Source organism: Oreochromis aureus, linkage group 2, assembly GCF_013358895.1.
Source record: "Oreochromis aureus strain Israel breed Guangdong linkage group 2, ZZ_aureus, whole genome shotgun sequence".
Taxonomy (NCBI): domain Eukaryota; kingdom Metazoa; phylum Chordata; class Actinopteri; order Cichliformes; family Cichlidae; genus Oreochromis; species Oreochromis aureus.
The window spans coordinates 26,811,347-26,830,756 of record NC_052943.1 but is presented as its reverse complement, the minus strand read 5'-3'; the positions used below and the strand labels follow the sequence as shown (position 1 = coordinate 26,830,756).

The following is a 19,410-nucleotide window of genomic DNA, read 5'->3' as shown; positions in this document are numbered from 1 at the left end:
AAGGTCATTAAGATAAGATGGGGCCAGATTATTTAAGACCTTGTATGTGAGGAGCAGGATTTTGAATTCAATTCTGGATTTAACAGGAAGCCAATGAAGGGAAGCCAAAACAGGAGAAATATGCTCTCTTTTCTAGTCCCTGTCAGGACTCTTGCTGCAGCATTTTGGATCAGCTGAAGGCTTTTCAGCGAGTTTTAGGACATCCTGATAATAAAGAATTACAGTAGTCCAGCCTGGAAGTAATAAATGCATGAACTAGTTTTTCAGCGTCACTCTGAGACAGGATATTTCTAATTTTAAAGATATTGCGCAAATGGAAGAAAGAAGTCTTACATATTTGTTTAATATGTGCGTTGAAGGACATGTCCTGGTCCAAAATGACTCAAGGTTCCTCACAGCATTACTGAAGGCCAAGGTAATGCCATCCAGAGTAAGAATCTGTTTAGATACCATATTTCTAAGATTTTCAGGGCCAAGTATAATAACTTCAGTTTTATCTGAATTAAGAAGCAGAAAGTTAGCGGCCATCCAGGTCTTTATGTCTTTAAGGCATTCCTGCAGTTTAACTAATTGGTGTGTGTTACCTGGCTTCATGGATAGATAGAGCTGCGTGTCATCTGCATAGCAGTGAAAATTTATGCTATGTCTTCTAATGATGCTGCCTAGGGAAGCATGTATAATGGAAATAGAATTGGTCCTAGCACCGAACCCTGTTTAACACCATAATTGACCTTAGTGTGTGAAGAGGACTCTCCATTTACTTGAACAAATTGGAGTCTATTAGACAGATATGATACAAACCACTGCAGCACAGTACCTGTAACACCTACAGCATGTTCTAATCGCTCTAATAGGATATTATGGTCAACAGTATCAAACGCAGCACTAAGGTCTAGCACAGGGGTCGGCAACCTGCGGCTCCGGAGCCGCATGCGGCTCTTTAGTCCTTAAAGTGCGGCTCCGCTTGGTTTGGGCAAATAAATTAGAAGTATTTAGCTGAAGTGTATTTTATTTATGTTAGTTCTTTTTAACTTGTAGTTCTAAATTGGAAGATTATTGTGATATTGAAATATAAAAATAAAATGATATTCTATTATTTTTTCATCGCTCAAAATAAGAGTCACACTCATGGAAGCTTGGTGTACCCGCTTGAAACGCCGTGCATTTATCGAGACTTTCAACCCCAGGTAGGCCAATTATGGATCTTCGGATCCACATTATGTCAGCAGCTGTTCTCCACCGTGAACTATGTTAAAGACAAACACCGTTCACGCCTGACAGATGACAGCTTACAGTCCTGCGTAAAGTGACTTTGTATAGCCCTGATTTGCGGACTGTGCGCAGAGGTTCAGGAGCAGAAGTCCCATTGTAAACATATCACGGCAGACCCGACGATGTTTCCATGAGCATGCTTTTGAGCATCTCTTTATTGAGCACTTTTCACACACGGTTGCTGTACGCATACAGCCGGCTGTAGCTTTTCAGCTCACAGCCCGACAACACAACAGCACAGATAGCGCAGACTTTAAGGCAGCGAGGCGTGATTGCGGGTGTCGCTCAGGTGCGTCCGCCTCCCTGCAGCGGCGCTGCAAACCACGCCCGCCGCACGCGCATTAACCAGGTAAAATACATATTTAGGCAGAATTTTGCAAATATCTATTTTCATTTTCAGCAGCATAGTGCTTTTTCAATTATTTTTTAAGAGTCAGGTCAAGGCTCCAACAGCCCAAAGGGGATATAAGGGTGGCGGCTGACAACAGTTTTTGTTTGCTACATGGATCATTTTAGTTCAGGTTGGTGTCTTTCCTTTTGTTATATTTCTTTAAGAGTTCAAAATGTGTTGATTACATAAATATAATGTAATTTTCTCTGTAGCACTTCATGGATTTCATAAGCAACACACTTAAGTTGTTCACACAAAGCATAAAGATAAAAACAATATATACAGTGTTATCTTCATTTTAGATGTCAAAAAGTATTTGCGGCTCCCAGTGTTTTCTTTTGCGTGGAAACCGGGTCCAAATGGCTCTTTGGGTGTAAAGGTTGCAGACCCTGGTCTAGCAGGACAAGCACAGAGATGAGTCCACTGTCAGAGGCCATAAGAAGATCATTTGTAACCTTCACTAAAGCTGTTTCTGTGCTGTGATGAGCTCTGAAACCTGACTGAAACTCTTCAGATAAGCCATTCCTCTGCAGATGACCTGTTAGCTGTTTGACAACTACTCCAACACTTCCAGTGTTAAGAGCCCAGACCCATTTTTTACCGTCATAAAAACCATGGGACAGTCAATTCTGAAACATTAACAGAAAGTGTCCTCAATGTGTAAAGGGGCAGTGACACCTGTGTCACTGTGGGTGCTAATATATACATTTTAAATTGTTATTGATCCCTTTACCCCGAATCCTAAAGTATATATTTATTTTCTTACTCTTCTTATATTTGTTGTTTGTTTACTTGCACTGCTGTAACTGGAGCCTCGTCGTCTCGTCTCTCTACATACTGGACTGTATGTAGCGGAGATGACAATAAAGTTTACTTTGACTTCAGCAGCGCGCAGGCGCACCGAGAGCTCTCGCGCTCACTTTTCAGGTATAGAATTTCGAAAAACATCAGTGCAAATTATAAGTCTGTATCATGATGTCTGGTGTTTTCGTGTTGTTGGTTTGTTTTAATTTTGTTTTATTTTGCGAGTTGGTTATTAGATGCTGCTCCAGTCAGCCAGAGAATCCCCCGCCGCCCCGCCCTCTCCTCCTGTGCTGCAAGAAGCAGGCGCACCTCGCAAACGGAGGGCGCCCTTACTCCCAGCAAATGGGCGATAGAAAACCGATCGGTGCCTATGCCATTCCCAATATGCGCTGACTGATGGGGCAGCATGAGTACGAGTAATTTATTTATTTATTTATTTTGCCGATGCCCGTGATGCCGCCCCCCACGTCAACTGCCCGTGTCGCCCGTATCTAAAACCGCTACTGATTGTAACATTGTAAACATAATGTTACAATTTTACATTATGTTAAATTGTAACATAATGTAAAATTGTAACATTGTAAACATAATGTTACAATTTTACATTAAAATTGCAACATTGTAAACATAATGTTACAATTTTACATTATGTTACAATTTAACATAATGTAAAATTGTAACATTGTAAACATAATGTTACAATTTTACATTATGTTACTGTCAGAGTCGGACGGTGCCCCGACCGGTCGACCTGTGTGTGTGTGTGTGTGTTTGTTCTCCTCTCTCTCGCTCTGCTTTTTCTCCGGCTCCGCTGCGATTGTCACGCGGTCGCGTAGCAACGGAAGACCTCAGACCCGGAAGTGCTGCCGCTCTGAGCTGCCTCACCTGCGACCGATTCGTCGCCAGCTACTGCCAATTATCCACCATCGTTGGTAGGGCTATTTAACGATGTGGCTGAGTGACAGACAGCGCTGGAGTATTGCACCAAGCCTGGAAGCGAACGAGACGGAAGGGGAGACTTCACTGATTCTCTGGAGTTTTGTGGACACACGAGGGAGACGGGGAGAGGAGCACTGAAGGGACTTGCACTGTGGATAACTGTGGATTGGTTTTGGCTTCACTGTAAATAAAGACACTGTTCAACTTAAACGAGAGGTCAGCGTCTGAGTTCGCTAACTCACCACCCTTAACAGTTACAATTTAACATAATGTAAAATTGTAACATTATGTTTACAATGTTACAATTTTACATTATGTTAAATTGTAAGATAATGCTTAACAGATAATGGTTATCCTTTTTTATATCATACACAATTGTCTTTTTCAGGTATTGATGGTAATTTGCAGTGGTTTAGTATTGATTGAAATACCTGTGAAGTCCTGTTGGTTTTAATGATGATTTTATTGTTGCTTCAATATTATCCAAGGGTGCAAACGTGGTGGAAAATCAGAATCAGAATTTAACATTGACCCAACATCAGACCCTAACATTGTTTCAATATAGGACAGCGAACTGGATGAAAGTGACAGCGAGTACGAGAGGATCCCAGAGTCAGGCCTGAGGAACAGTTAGGAGATCAGGGTCAGTTAAAGGTTATCAATATCTGATGTGTGTAGGTAATCAATAGTGTGTGTGTGTGTGTGTGTTTTGTTTGTTTTGTTTTGTTTTTTTTAAGGTCAGCAACAGTATTCACCCTCTGTCTGAATCTTTGAGATGATTAAACTTAATCCAAGTCTGGTGTGACTTTTGAGAACATAAGGGTAATGGTGTTACTTTGTCTCTGTTAGAGCTCCCCTGCTGGTCAGGGTGGCAGCAAAAAAACCATTTTTGCAAGAGCTTTGTAAACACTGGCAATCCCACGTCTCCCAAACTGCCTACCACCTCATTTATTTCAAGCATCGGCTGATTAATTATCTCTGTTAGTCTCTACATCCTTCCTATATCCGTTATGTGACATTTGGAAATTATCCTACAGACAATCGCACCAGATCTCTTGTTTTTCTCTTTTCTTTTTGAAATTCAGCATATTCATGCAGGATAAGACCAACACTAAAAAGAGAAGATGAGAACCTGAAAGACATGTATTTCATCCTTCTAGATTATTTAATATTTTAGGGGTGGCTGTAGCTCAGGAGGTAGAGCAGGTCACCTACACCTACAGACAACGATGAGACGGCCTATAGAGAGGAGGTGATGGCACTGTACGAGTGGTGCCTGGAAAATAACCTGACTCTCAACATCAGCAAAACTAGAGAAATGATAGTGGACTACCGGAAACGACCAGTCAGGGAACACCAGCCCATCCACATCAACGGTGTCAAGGTCGAAAGGGTCAGCAGCTTCAAGTTCCTTGGAGTCAACATCACTGAGGACTTCTCCTGGACCCTCCACACAGACACTGCTATCAGGAAAGCTCGCCAGCAGCTTTACTTCCTGAGGAGGCTGAGGAAGTTTAGCATGAACGCCAACATCACCTCAAATTTTTACAGGTGTGCAATTGAGAGCTTGCTGACGAGCTGCATCACAGTTTGGTACAGAAGCTGCTCTGCCAGCAGCCGTAAATCACTACAGAGGGTGGTGAAGGCAGCAGAGCACATCACTGGCACGAGGCTTCCTGCCATTCAGGACATTTATCTCCAGCGATGCCTCCGTAAAGCACACAGCATCATCAAGGACCACAGCCACCCAGCACATCAGCTCTTCTCCTTGTTACCATCTGGCAGACGTTACAGGAGTCTGTCTGCTCGGACTACAAGACTTAAAAACAGTTTTACCACCAAGCCATACGACACCTCAACCACAACACTTAAACACACACAACACAGCACTCAGAAGCTACCCTGCAGCTTCACAAGTACTCTGTTTAATCTGCACTGGTCACTTCACTTTATTGTTATTGATATTTATATTTAAAAAGTGCAATACTGTAATTTTCTGCTGCTCATTCCTGTGCAATATCCCATCTGCCCTCCCGTCATATTTCTTTTCAAGATTTTCTTATTTAATCACTAGTGTACATATATTTATATTTATATTTATAGATACATATATATTTAGTCATCTTTTCTCTTTTACCATGTCTCTCTAATATTTTGCTCTTTACTATTTTTTTATTTTTTATTTTATTATATTTTATTATATTTTCTCCTACTGTATCATGCTGCTGAGTGACTGCTGCTCGTCAAACACATTTCATTGCAATGTTGACCCTGTGCTAACTTGGATATGACAAATAAAACTGAAAACTGGGAATCCCCGGCAGCCTACGTCTATTGCAGCATAACTAAGGGAGGATTCAGGGTCACCTGGTCCAGCCCTAACTATATGCTTTAGCAAAAAGGAAAGTTTTAAGCCTAATCTTGAAAGTAGAGATAGTGTCTGTCTCCCGAATCCAAACTGGAAGCTGGTTCCACAGAAGAGGGGCCTGAAAACTGAAGGCTCTCCTCCCATTCTCCTTTTAAATACTCTAGGAACAGCAAGTAGGCCTGCAGAGCGAGAGCGAAGTGCTCTAATAGGGTGATATGGCACTACAAGGTCATTAAGATAAGATGGGGCCAGATTATTTAAGACCTTGTATGTGAGGAGCAGGATTTTGAATTCAATTCTGGATTTAACAGGAAGCCAATGAAGGAAGCCAAAACAGGAGAAATATGCTCTCTCTTTCTAGTCCCTGTCAGGACTCTTGCTGCAGCATTTTGGATCAGCTGAAGGCTTTTCAGCGAGTTTTAGGACATCCTGATAATAAAGAATTACAGTAGTCCAGCCTGGAAGTAATAAATGCATGAACTAGTTTTTCAGCGTCACTCTGAGACAGGATATTTCTAATTTTAAAGATATTGCGCAAATGGAAGAAAGAAGTCTTACATATTTGTTTAATATGTGCGTTGAAGGACATGTCCTGGTCCAAAATGACTCCAAGGTTCCTCACAGCATTACTGAAGGCCAAGGTAATGCCATCCAGAGTAAGAATCTGTTTAGATACCATATTTCTAAGATTTTCAGGGCCAAGTATAATAACTTCAGTTTTATCTGAATTAAGAAGCAGAAAGTTAGCGGCCATCCAGGTCTTTATGTCTTTAAGGCATTCCTGCAGTTTAACTAATTGGTGTGTGTTACCTGGCTTCATGGATAGATAGAGCTGCGTGTCATCTGCATAGCAGTGAAAATTTATGCTATGTCTTCTAATGATGCTGCCTAGGGAAGCATGTATAATGGAAATAGAATTGGTCCTAGCACCGAACCCTGTTTAACACCATAATTGACCTTAGTGTGTGAAGAGGACTCTCCATTTACTTGAACAAATTGGAGTCTATTAGACAGATATGATACAAACCACTGCAGCACAGTACCTGTAACACCTACAGCATGTTCTAATCGCTCTAATAGGATATTATGGTCAACAGTATCAAACGCAGCACTAAGGTCTAGCACAGGGGTCGGCAACCTGCGGCTCCGGAGCGCATGCGGCTCTTTAGTCCTTAAAGTGCGGCTCCGCTTGGTTTGGGCAAATAAATTAGAAGTATTTAGCTGAAGTGTATTTTATTTATGTTAGTTCTTTTTAACTTGTAGTTCTAAATTGGAAGATTATTGTGATATTGAAATATAAAAATAAAATGATATTCTATTATTTTTCATCGCTCAAAATAAGAGTCACACTCGCGGAAGCCGTGTACCCGCCCGAAACGCCGCCGCATTTATCGAGACTTTCAACCCCAGGTAGGCCAATTATGGATCTTCGGATCCACATTATGTCAGCAGCTGTTCTCCACCGTGAACTATGTTAAAGACAAACACCGTTCACGCCTGACAGATGACAGCTTACAGTCCTGCGTAAAGTGACTTTGTATAGCCCTGATTTGCGGACTGTGCGCAGAGGTTCAGGAGCAGAAGTCCCATTGTAAACATATCACGGCAGACCCGACGATGTTTCCATGAGCATGCTTTTGAGCATCTCTTTATTGAGCACTTTTCACACACGGTTGCTGTACGCATACAGCCGGCTGTAGCTTTTCAGCTCACAGCCCGACAACACAACAGCACAGATAGCGCAGACTTTAAGGCAGCGAGGCGTGATTGCGGGTGTCGCTCAGGTGCGTCCGCCTCCCCTGCAGCGGCGCTGCAAACCACGCCCGCCGCACGCATTAACCAGGTAAAATACATATTTAGGCAGAATTTTGCAAATATCTATTTTTCATTTTCAGCAGCATAGTGCTTTTTCCAATTATTTTTAAGAGTCAGGTCAAGGCTCCAACAGCCCAAAGGGGATATAAGGGTGGCGGCTGACAACAGTTTTTGTTTGCTACATGGATCATTTTAGTTCAGGTTGGTGTCTTTCCTTTTGTTATATTTCTTTAAGAGTTCAAAATGTGTTGATTACATAAATATAATGTAATTTTCTCTGTAGCACTTCATGGATTTCATAAGCAACACACTTAAGTTGTTCACACAAAGCATAAAGATAAAAAACAATATATACAGTGTTATCTTCATTTTAGATGTCAAAAAGTATTTGCGGCTCCCAGTGTTTTCTTTTGCGTGGAAACCGGGTCCAAATGGCTCTTTGGGTGTAAAGGTTGCAGACCCTGGTCTAGCAGGACAAGCACAGAGATGAGTCCACTGTCAGAGGCCATAAGAAGATCATTTGTAACCTTCACTAAAGCTGTTTCTGTGCTGTGATGAGCTCTGAAACCTGACTGAAACTCTTCAGATAAGCCATTCCTCTGCAGATGACCTGTTAGCTGTTTGACAACTACTCCAACACTTCCAGTGTTAAGAGCCCAGACCCATTTTTTACCGTCATAAAAACCATGGGACAGTCAATTCTGAAACATTAACAGAAAGTGTCCTCAATGTGTAAAGGGGCAGTGACACCTGTGTCACTGTGGGTGCTAATATATACATTTTAAATTGTTATTGATCCCTTTACCCCGAATCCTAAAGTATATATTTATTTTCTTACTCTTCTTATATTTGTTGTTTGTTTACTTGCACTGCTGTAACTGGAGCCTCGTCGTCTCATCTCTCTACATACTGGACTGTATGTAGCGGAGATGACAATAAAGTTTACTTTGACTTCAGCAGCGCGCAGGCGCACCGAGAGCTCTCGCGCTCACTTTTCAGGTATAGAATTTCGAAAAAACATCAGTGCAAATTATAAGTCTGTATCATGATGTCTGGTGTTTTCGTGTTGTTGGTTTGTTTTAATTTTGTTTTATTTTGCGAGTTGGTTATTAGATGCTGCTCCAGTCAGCCAGAGAATCCCCGCCGCCCGCCCTCTCCTCCTGTGCTGCAAGAAGCAGGCGCACCTCGCAAACGGAGGGCGCCCTTACTCCCAGCAAATGGGCGATAGAAAACCGATCGGTGCCTATGCCATTCCCAATATGCGCTGGCTGATGTCGGGGCAGCATGAGTACGAGTAATTTATTTATTTATTTATTTTGCCGATGCCCGTGATGCCGCCCCCACGTCAACTGCCCGTGTCGCCCGTATCTAAAACCGCTACTGATTGTAACATTGTAAACATAATGTTACAATTTTACATTATGTTAAATTGTAACATAATGTAAAATTGTAACATTATAAACATAATGTTACAATTTTACATTAAAATTGCAACATTGTAAACATAATGTTACAATTTAACATAATGTAAAATTGTAACATTGTAAACATAATGTTACAATTTTACATTATGTTACAATTTAACATAATGTAAAATTGCAACATTGTAAACATAATGTTACAATTTTACATTATGTTACAATTTAACATAATGTAAAATTGTAACATTGTAAACATAATGTTACAATTTTACATTATGTTACTGTCAGAGTCGGACGGTGCCCCGACCGGTCGACCTGTGTGTGTGTGTGTGTGTTTTGTTCTCCTCTCTCTCGCTCTGCTTTTTCTCCGGCTCCGCTGCGATTGTCACGCGGTCGCGTAGCAACGGAAGACCTCAGACCCGGAAGTGCTGCCGCTCTGAGCTGCCTCACCTGCGACCGATTCGTCGCCAGCTACTGCCAATTATCCACCATCGTTGGTAGGGCTATTTAACGATGTGGCTGGTGACAGACAGCGCTGGAGTATTGCACCAAGCCTGGAAGCGAACGAGACGGAAGGGAGACTTCACTGATTCTCTGGAGTTTTGTGGACACACGAGGGGAGACGGGGAGAGGAGCACTGAAGGGACTTGCACTGTGGATAACTGTGGATTGGTTTTGGCTTCACTGTAAATAAAGACACTGTTCAACTTAAACGAGAGGTCAGCGTCTGAGTTCGCTAACTCACCACCCTTAACAGTTACAATTTAACATAATGTAAAATTGTAACATTATATTCTAATGTTACAATTTTACATTATGTTAAATTGTAAGATAATGCTTAACAGATAATGGTTATCCTTTTTATATCATACACAATTGTCTTTTCACAGGTATTGATGGTAATTTGCAGTGGTTTAGTATTGATTGAAATACCTGTGAAGTCCTGTTGGTTTTAATGATGATTTTATTGTTGCTTCAATATTATCCAAGGGTGCAAACGTGGTGGAAAATCAGAATCAGAATTTAACATTGACCCAACATCAGACCCTAACATTGTTTCAATATAGGACAGCGAACTGGATGAAAGTGACAGCGAGTACGAGAGGATCCCAGAGTCAGGCCTGAGGAACAGTTAGGAGATCAGGGGTCAGTTAAAGGTTATCAATATCTGATGTGTGTAGGTAATCAATAGTGTGTGTGTGTGTGTGTGTGTGTTTTGTTTGTTTGTTTTTGTTTGTTTTGTTTTGTTTTTTTTAAGGTCAGCAACAGTATTCACCCTCTGTCTGAATCTTTGAGATGATTAAACTTAATCCAAGTCTGGTGTGACTTTTGAGAACATAAGGGTAATGGTGTTACTTTGTCTCTGTTAGAGCTCCCCCTACTGGTCAGGGTGGCAGCAAAAAAAACCATTTTTTGCAAGAGCTTTGTAAACACTGGCAATCCCACGTCTCCCAAACTGCCTACCACCTCATTTATTTCAAGCATCGGCTGATTAATTATCTCTCTGTTAGTCTCTACATCCTTCCTATATCCGTTATGTGACATTTGGAAATTATCCTACAGACAATCGCACCAGATCTCTTGTTTTTTCTCTTTTCTTTTTGAAATTCAGCATATTCATGCAGGATAAGACCAACACTAAAAAGAGAAGATGAGAACCTGAAAGACATGTATTTCATCCTTCTAGATTATTTAATATTTTAGGGGTGGCTGTAGCTCAGGAGGTAGAGCAGGTCACCTACACCTACAGACAACGATGAGACGGGCCTATAGAGAGGAGGTGATGGCACTGTACGAGTGGTGCCTGGAAAATAACCTGACTCTCAACATCAGCAAAACTAGAGAAATGATAGTGGACTACCGAAAACGACCAGTCAGGGAACACCAGCCCATCCACATCAACGGTGTCAAGGTCGAAAAAGGTCAGCAGCTTCAAGTTCCTTGGAGTCAACATCACTGAGGACTTCTCCTGGACCCTCCACACAGACACTGCTATCAGGAAAGCTCGCCAGCAGCTTTACTTCCTGAGGAGGCTGAGGAAGTTTAGCATGAACGCCAACATCACCTCAAATTTTTACAGGTGTGCAATTGAGAGCTTGCTGACGAGCTGCATCACAGTTTGGTACAGAAGCTGCTCTGCCAGCAGCCGTAAATCACTACAGAGGGTGGTGAAGGCAGCAGAGCACATCACTGGCACGAGGCTTCCTGCCATTCAGGACATTTATCTCCAGCGATGCCTCCGTAAAGCACACAGCATCATCAAGGACCACAGCCACCCAGCACATCAGCTCTTCTCCTTGTTACCATCTGGCAGACGTTACAGGAGTCTGTCTGCTCGGACTACAAGACTTAAAAACAGTTTTTACCACCAAGCCATACGACACCTCAACCACAACATTTAAACACACACAACACAGCACTCAGAAGCTACCCTGCAGCTTCACAAGTACTCTGTTTAATCTGCACTGGTCACTTCACTTTATTGTTATTGATATTTATATTTAAAAAGTGCAATACTGTAATTTTCTGCTGCTCATTCCTGTGCAATATCCCATCTGCCCTCCCGTCATATTTCTTTTCAAGATTTTCTTATTTAATCACTAGTGTACATATATTTATATTTATATTTATAGATACATATATATTTAGTCATCTTTTCTCTTTTACCATGTCTCTCTAATATTTTGCTCTTTACTATTTTTTTTATTTTTTATTTTATTATATTTTATTATATTTTCTCCTACTGTATCATGCTGCTGAGTGACTGCTGCTCGTCAAACACATTTCATTGCAATGTTGACCCTGTGCTAACTTGGATATGACAAATAAAACTGAAAACTGAAAACTGGGAATCCCCGGCAGCCTCACGTCTATTGCAGCATAACTAAGGGAGGATTCAGGGTCACCTGGTCCAGCCCTAACTATATGCTTTAGCAAAAGGAAAGTTTTAAGCCTAATCTTGAAAGTAGAGATAGTGTCTGTCTCCCGAATCCAAACTGGAAGCTGGTTCCACAGAAGAGGGGCCTGAAAACTGAAGGCTCTCCTCCCATTCTCCTTTTAAATACTCTAGGAACAGCAAGTAGGCCTGCAGAGCGAGAGCGAAGTGCTCTAATAGGGTGATATGGCACTACAAGGTCATTAAGATAAGATGGGGCCAGATTATTTAAGACCTTGTATGTGAGGAGCAGGATTTTGAATTCAATTCTGGATTTAACAGGAAGCCAATGAAGGAAGCCAAAACAGGAGAAATATGCTCTCTCTTTCTAGTCCCTGTCAGGACTCTTGCTGCAGCATTTTGGATCAGCTGAAGGCTTTTCAGCGAGTTTTAGGACATCCTGATAATAAAGAATTACAGTAGTCCAGCCTGGAAGTAATAAATGCATGAACTAGTTTTTCAGCGTCACTCTGAGACAGGATATTTCTAATTTTAAAGATATTGCGCAAAATGGAAGAAAGAAGTCTTACATATTTGTTTAATATGTGCGTTGAAGGACATGTCCTGGTCAAAAATGACTCAAGGTTCCTCACAGCATTACTGAAGGCCAAGGTAATGCCATCCAGAGTAAGAATCTGTTTAGATACCATATTTCTAAGATTTTCAGGGCCAAGTATAATAACTTCAGTTTTATCTGAATTAAGAAGCAGAAAGTTAGCGGCCATCCAGGTCTTTATGTCTTTAAGGCATTCCTGCAGTTTAACTAATTGGTGTGTGTTACCTGGCTTCATGGATAGATAGAGCTGCGTGTCATCTGCATAGCAGTGAAAATTTATGCTATGTCTTCTAATGATGCTGCCTAGGGAAGCATGTATAATGGAAATAGAATTGGTCCTAGCACCGAACCCTGTTTAACACCATAATTGACCTTAGTGTGTGAAGAGGACTCTCCATTTACTTGAACAAATTGGAGTCTATTAGACAGATATGATAAAACCACTGCAGCACAGTACCTGTAATACCTACAGCATGTTCTAATCGCTCTAATAGGATATTATGGTCAACAGTATCAAACGCAGCACTAAGGTCTAGCACAGGGGTCGGCAACCTGCGGCTCCGGAGCCGCATGCGGCTCTTTAGTCCTTAAAGTGCGGCTCCGCTTGGTTTGGGCAAATAAATTAGAAGTATTTAGCTGAAGTGTATTTTATTTATGTTAGTTCTTTTTAACTTGTAGTTCTAAATTGGAAGATTATTGTGATATTGAAATATAAAAATAAAATGATATTCTATTATTTTTCATCGCTCAAAATAAGAGTCACACTCGCGGAAGCCGGTGTACCCGCCGAAACGCCGTGCATTTATCGAGACTTTCAACCCCAGGTAGGCCAATTATGGATCTTCGGATCCACATTATGTCAGCAGCTGTTCTCCACCGTGAACTATGTTAAAGACAAACACCGTTCACGCCTGACAGATGACAGCTTACAGTCCTGCGTAAACTGACTTTGTATAGCCCTGATTTGCGGACTGTGCGCAGAGGTTCAGGAGCAGAAGTCCCATTGTAAACATATCACGGCAGACCCGACGATGTTTCCATGAGCATGCTTTTGAGCATCTCTTTATTGAGCACTTTTCACACACGGTTGCTGTACGCATACAGCCGGCTGTAGCTTTTCAGCTCACAGCCCGACAACACAACAGCACAGATAGCGCAGACTTTAAGGCAGCGAGGCGTGATTGCGGGTGTCGCTCAGGTGCGTCCGCCTCCCCTGCAGCGGCGCTGCAAACCACGCCCCCCGCCGCGCATTAACCAGGTAAAATACATATTTAGGCAGAATTTTGCAAATATCTATTTTTCATTTTTCAGCAGCATAGTGCTTTTTCCAATTATTTTTTAAGAGTCAGGTCAAGGCTCCAACAGCCCAAAGGGGATATAAGGGTGGCGGCTGACAACAGTTTTTGTTTGCTACATGGATCATTTTAGTTCAGGTTGGTGTCTTTCCTTTTGTTATATTTCTTTAAGAGTTCAAAATGTGTTGATTACATAAATATAATGTAATTTTCTCTGTAGCACTTCATGGATTTCATAAGCAACACACTTAAGTTGTTCACACAAAGCATAAAGATAAAAACAATATATACAGTGTTATCTTCATTTTAGATGTCAAAAAGTATTTGCGGCTCCCAGTGTTTTCTTTTGCGTGGAAACCGGGTCCAAATGGCTCTTTGGGTGTAAAGGTTGCAGACCCCTGGTCTAGCAGGACAAGCACAGAGATGAGTCCACTGTCAGAGGCCATAAGAAGATCATTTGTAACCTTCACTAAAGCTGTTTCTGTGCTGTGATGAGCTCTGAAACCTGACTGAAACTCTTCAGATAAGCCATTCCTCTGCAGATGACCTGTTAGCTGTTTGACAACTACTCCAACACTTCCAGTGTTAAGAGCCCAGACCCATTTTTACCGTCATAAAAACCATGGGACAGTCAATTCTGAAACATTAACAGAAAGTGTCCTCAATGTGTAAAGGGGCAGTGACACCTGTGTCACTGTGGGTGCTAATATATACATTTTAAATTGTTATTGATCCCTTTACCCCGAATCCTAAAGTATATATTTATTTTCTTACTCTTCTTATATTTGTTGTTTGTTTACTTGCACTGCTGTAACTGGAGCCTCGTCGTCTCGTCTCTCTACATACTGGACTGTATGTAGCGGAGATGACAATAAAGTTTACTTTGACTTCAGCAGCGCGCAGGCGCTTTCGAGAGCTCTCGCGCTCACTTTTCAGGTATAGAATTTCGAAAAAACATCAGTGCAAATTATAAGTCTGTATCATGATGTCTGGTGTTTTCGTGTTGTTGGTTTGTTTTAATTTTGTTTTATTTTGCGAGTTGGTTATTAGATGCTGCTCCAGTCAGCCAGAGAATCCCCGCCGCCCGCCCTCTCCTCCTGTGCTGCAAGAAGCAGGCGCACCTCGCAAACGGAGGGCGCCCTTACTCCCAGCAAATGGGCGATAGAAAACCGATCGGTGCCTATGCCATTCCCAATATGCGCTGGCTGATGGGGCAGCATGAGTACGAGTAATTTATTTATTTATTTATTTTGCCGATGCCCGTGATGCCGCCCCCACGTCAACTGCCCGTGTCGCCCGTATCTAAAACCGCTACTGATTGTAACATTGTAAACATAATGTTACAATTTTACATTATGTTAAATTGTAACATAATGTAAAATTGTAACATTGTAAACATAATGTTACAATTTTACATCGCTCTGCTTTTTCTCCGGCTCCACTGCGATTGTCACGCGGTCGCGTAGCAACGGAAGACCTCAGACCCGGAAGTGCTGCCGCTCTGAGCTGCCTCACCTGCGACCGATTCGTCGCCAGCTACTGCCAATTATCCACCATCGTTGGTAGGGCTATTTAACGATGTGGCTGGTGACAGACAGCGCTGGAGTATTGCACCAAGCCTGGAAGCGAACGAGACGGAAGGGGAGACTTCACTGATTCTCTGGAGTTTTGTGGACACACGAGGGAGACGGGGAGAGGAGCACTGAAGGGACTTGCACTGTGGATAACTGTGGATTGGTTTTGGCTTCACTGTAAATAAAGACACTGTTCAACTTAAACGAGAGGTCAGCGTCTGAGTTCGCTAACTCACCACCCTTAACAGTTACAATTTAACATAATGTAAAATTGTAACATTATGTTTACAATGTTACAATTTTACATTATGTTAAATTGTAAGATAATGCTTAACAGATAATGGTTATCCTTTTTTATATCATACACAATTGTCTTTTTCACAGGTATTGATGGTAATTTGCAGTGGTTTAGTATTGATTGAAATACCTGTGAAGTCCTGTTGGTTTTTAATGATGATTTTATTGTTGCTTCAATATTATCCAAGGGTGCAAACGTGGTGGAAAATCAGAATCAGAATTTAACATTGACCCAACATCAGACCCTAACATTGTTTCGATATAGGACAGCGAACTGGATGAAAGTGACAGCGAGTACGAGAGGATCCCAGAGTCAGGCCTGAGGAACAGTTAGGAGATCAGGGGTCAGTTAAAGGTTATCAATATCTGATGTGTGTAGGTAATCAATAGTGTGTGTGTGTGTGTGTGTGTTTTTTGTTTGTTTGTTTTGTTTGTTTTGTTTTGTTTTTTTAAGGTCAGCAACAGTATTCACCCTCTGTCTGAATCTTTGAGATGATTAAACTTAATCCAAGTCTGGTGTGACTTTTGAGAACATAAGGGTAATGGTGTTACTTTGTCTCTGTTAGAGCTCCCCTGCTGGTCAGGGTGGCAGCAAAAAAACCATTTTTGCAAGAGCTTTGTAAACACTGGCAATCCCACGTCTCCCAAACTGCCTACCACCTCATTTATTTCAAGCATCGGCTGATTAATTATCTCTCTGTTAGTCTCTACATCCTTCCTATATCCGTTATGTGACATTTGGAAATTATCCTACAGACAATCGCACCAGATCTCTTGTTTTTCTCTTTTCTTTTTGAAATTCAGCATATTCATGCAGGATAAGACCAACACTAAAAAGAGAAGATGAGAACCTGAAAGACATGTATTTCATCCTTCTAGATTATTTAATATTTTAGGGGTGGCTGTAGCTCAGGAGGTAGAGCAGGTCACCTACACCTACAGACAACGATGAGGAGACGGCCTATAGAGAGGAGGTGATGGCACTGTGCAGTGGTGCCTGGAAAATAACCTGACTCTCAACATCAGCAAAACTAGAGAAATGATAGTGGACTACCGGAAACGACCAGTCAGGGAACACCAGCCCATCCACATCAACGGTGTCAAGGTCGAAAGGGTCAGCAGCTTCAAGTTCCTTGGAGTCAACATCACTGAGGACTTCTCCTGGACCCTCCACACAGACACTGCTATCAGGAAAGCTCGCCAGCAGCTTTACTTCCTGAGGAGGCTGAGGAAGTTTAGCATGAACGCCAACATCACCTCAAATTTTTACAGGTGTGCAATTGAGAGCTTGCTGACGAGCTGCATCACAGTTTGGTACAGAAGCTGCTCTGCCAGCAGCCGTAAATCACTACAGAGGGTGGTGAAGGCAGCAGAGCACATCACTGGCACGAGGCTTCCTGCCATTCAGGACATTTATCTCCAGCGATGCCTCCGTAAAAGCACACAGCATCATCAAGGACCACAGCCACCCAGCACATCAGCTCTTCTCCTTGTTACCATCTGGCAGACGTTACAGGAGTCTGTCTGCTCGGACTACAAGACTTAAAAACAGTTTTACCACCAAGCCATACGACACCTCAACCACAACACTTAAACACACACAACACAGCACTCAGAAGCTACCCTGCAGCTTCACAAGTACTCTGTTTAATCTGCACTGGTCACTTCACTTTATTGTTATTGATATTTATATTTAAAAAGTGCAATACTGTAATTTTCTGCTGCTCATTCCTGTGCAATATCCCATCTGCCCTCCGTCATATTTCTTTTCAAGATTTTCTTATTTAATCACTAGTGTACATATATTTATATTTATATTTATAGATACATATGTATTTAGTCATCTTTTCTCTTTTACCATGTCTCTCTAATATTTTGCTCTTTACTATTTTTTTATTTTTTTATTTTATTATATTTTATTATATTTTCTCCTACTGTATCATGCTGCTGAGTGACTGCTGCTCGTCAAACACATTTCATTGCAATGTTGACCCTGTGCTAACTTGGATATGACAAATAAAACTGAAAACTGAAAACTGGGAATCCCCGGCAGCCTACGTCTATTGCAGCATAACTAAGGGAGGATTCAGGGTCACCTGGTCCAGCCCTAACTATATGCTTTAGCAAAAGGAAAGTTTTAAGCCTAATCTTGAAAGTAGAGATAGTGTCTGTCTCCCGAATCCAAACTGGAAGCTGGTTCCACAGAAGAGGGGCCTGAAAACTGAAGGCTCTCCTCCCATTCTCCTTTTAAATACTCTAGGAACAGCAAGTAGGCCTGCAGAGCGAGGCGAAGTGCTCTAATAGGGTGATATGGCACTACAAGGTCATTAAGATAAGATGGGGCCAGATTATTTAAGACCTTGTATGTGAGGAGCAGGATTTTGAATTCAATTCTGGATTTAACAGGAAGCCAATGAAGGGAAGCCAAAACAGGAGAAATATGCTCTCTCTTTCTAGTCCCTGTCAGGACTCTTGCTGCAGCATTTTGGATCAGCTGAAGGCTTTTCAGCGAGTTTTTAGGACATCCTGATAATAAAGAATTACAGTAGTCCAGCCTGGAAGTAATAAATGCATGAACTAGTTTTTCAGCGTCACTCTGAGACAGGATATTTCTAATTTTAAAGATATTGCGCAAATGGAAGAAAGAAGTCTTACATATTTGTTTAATATGTGCGTTGAAGGACATGTCCTGGTCAAAAATGACTCAAGGTTCCTCACAGCATTACTGAAGGCCAAGGTAATGCCATCCAGAGTAAGAATCTGTTTAGATACCATATTTCTAAGATTTTCAGGGCCAAGTATAATAACTTCAGTTTTATCTGAATTAAGAAGCAGAAAGTTAGCGACCATCCAGGTCTTTATGTCTTTAAGGCATTCCTGCAGTTTAACTAATTGGTGTGTGTTACCTGGCTTCATGGATAGATAGAGCTGCGTGTCATCTGCATAGCAGTGAAAATTTATGCTATGTCTTCTAATGATGCTGCCTAGGGAAGCATGTATAATGGAAATAGAATTGGTCCTAGCACCGAACCCTGTTTAACACCATAATTGACCTTAGTGTGTGAAGAGGACTCTCCATTTACTTGAACAAATTGGAGTCTATTAGACAGATATGATACAAACCACTGCAGCACAGTACCTGTAATACCTACAGCATGTTCTAATCGCTCTAATAGGATATTATGGTCAACAGTATCAAACGCAGCACTAAGGTCTAGCACAGGGGTCGGCAACCTGCGGCTCCGGAGCCGCATGCGGCTCTTTAGTCCTTAAAGTGCGGCTCCGCTTGGTTTGGGCAAATAAATTAGAAGTATTTAGCTGAAGTGTATTTTATTTATGTTAGTTCTTTTTAACTTGTAGTTCTAAATTGGAAGATTATTGTGATATTGAAATATAAAAATAAAATGATATTCTATTATTTTTCATCGCTCAAAATAAGAGTCACACTCGCGGAAGCCGGTGTACCCGCGAAACGCCGTGCATTTATCGAGACTTTCAACCCCAGGTAGGCCAATTATGGATCTTCGGATCCACATTATGTCAGCAGCTGTTCTCCACCGTGAACTATGTTAAAGACAAACACCGTTCACGCCTGACAGATGACAGCTTACAGTCCTGCGTAAACTGACTTTGTATAGCCCTGATTTGCGGACTGTGCGCAGAGGTTCAGGAGCAGAAGTCCCATTGTAAACATATCACGGCAGACCCGACGATGTTTCCATGAGCATGCTTTTGAGCATCTC

At 41.7% G+C, this 19,410-nt stretch overlaps 2 long non-coding RNA genes across 2 annotated transcripts; both read left to right on the top strand.

The window, feature by feature from the left end:
- Positions 1–3,124: 3,124 nt before the first annotated feature.
- LOC120433032 lies at positions 3,125–4,221 on the top strand. The gene is made up of 2 exons (XR_005608261.1): positions 3,125–3,622; positions 3,972–4,221. It is a non-coding gene; the product is annotated as an uncharacterized LOC120433032 (long non-coding RNA).
- A 5,370-nt stretch (positions 4,222–9,591) lies between these two features.
- On the top strand, positions 9,592–10,346 carry LOC120433031. Its single transcript, XR_005608259.1, has 2 exons — positions 9,592–9,729; positions 10,078–10,346. It is a non-coding gene; the product is annotated as an uncharacterized LOC120433031 (long non-coding RNA).
- The last annotated feature ends 9,064 nt before the right edge of the window (positions 10,347–19,410 follow it).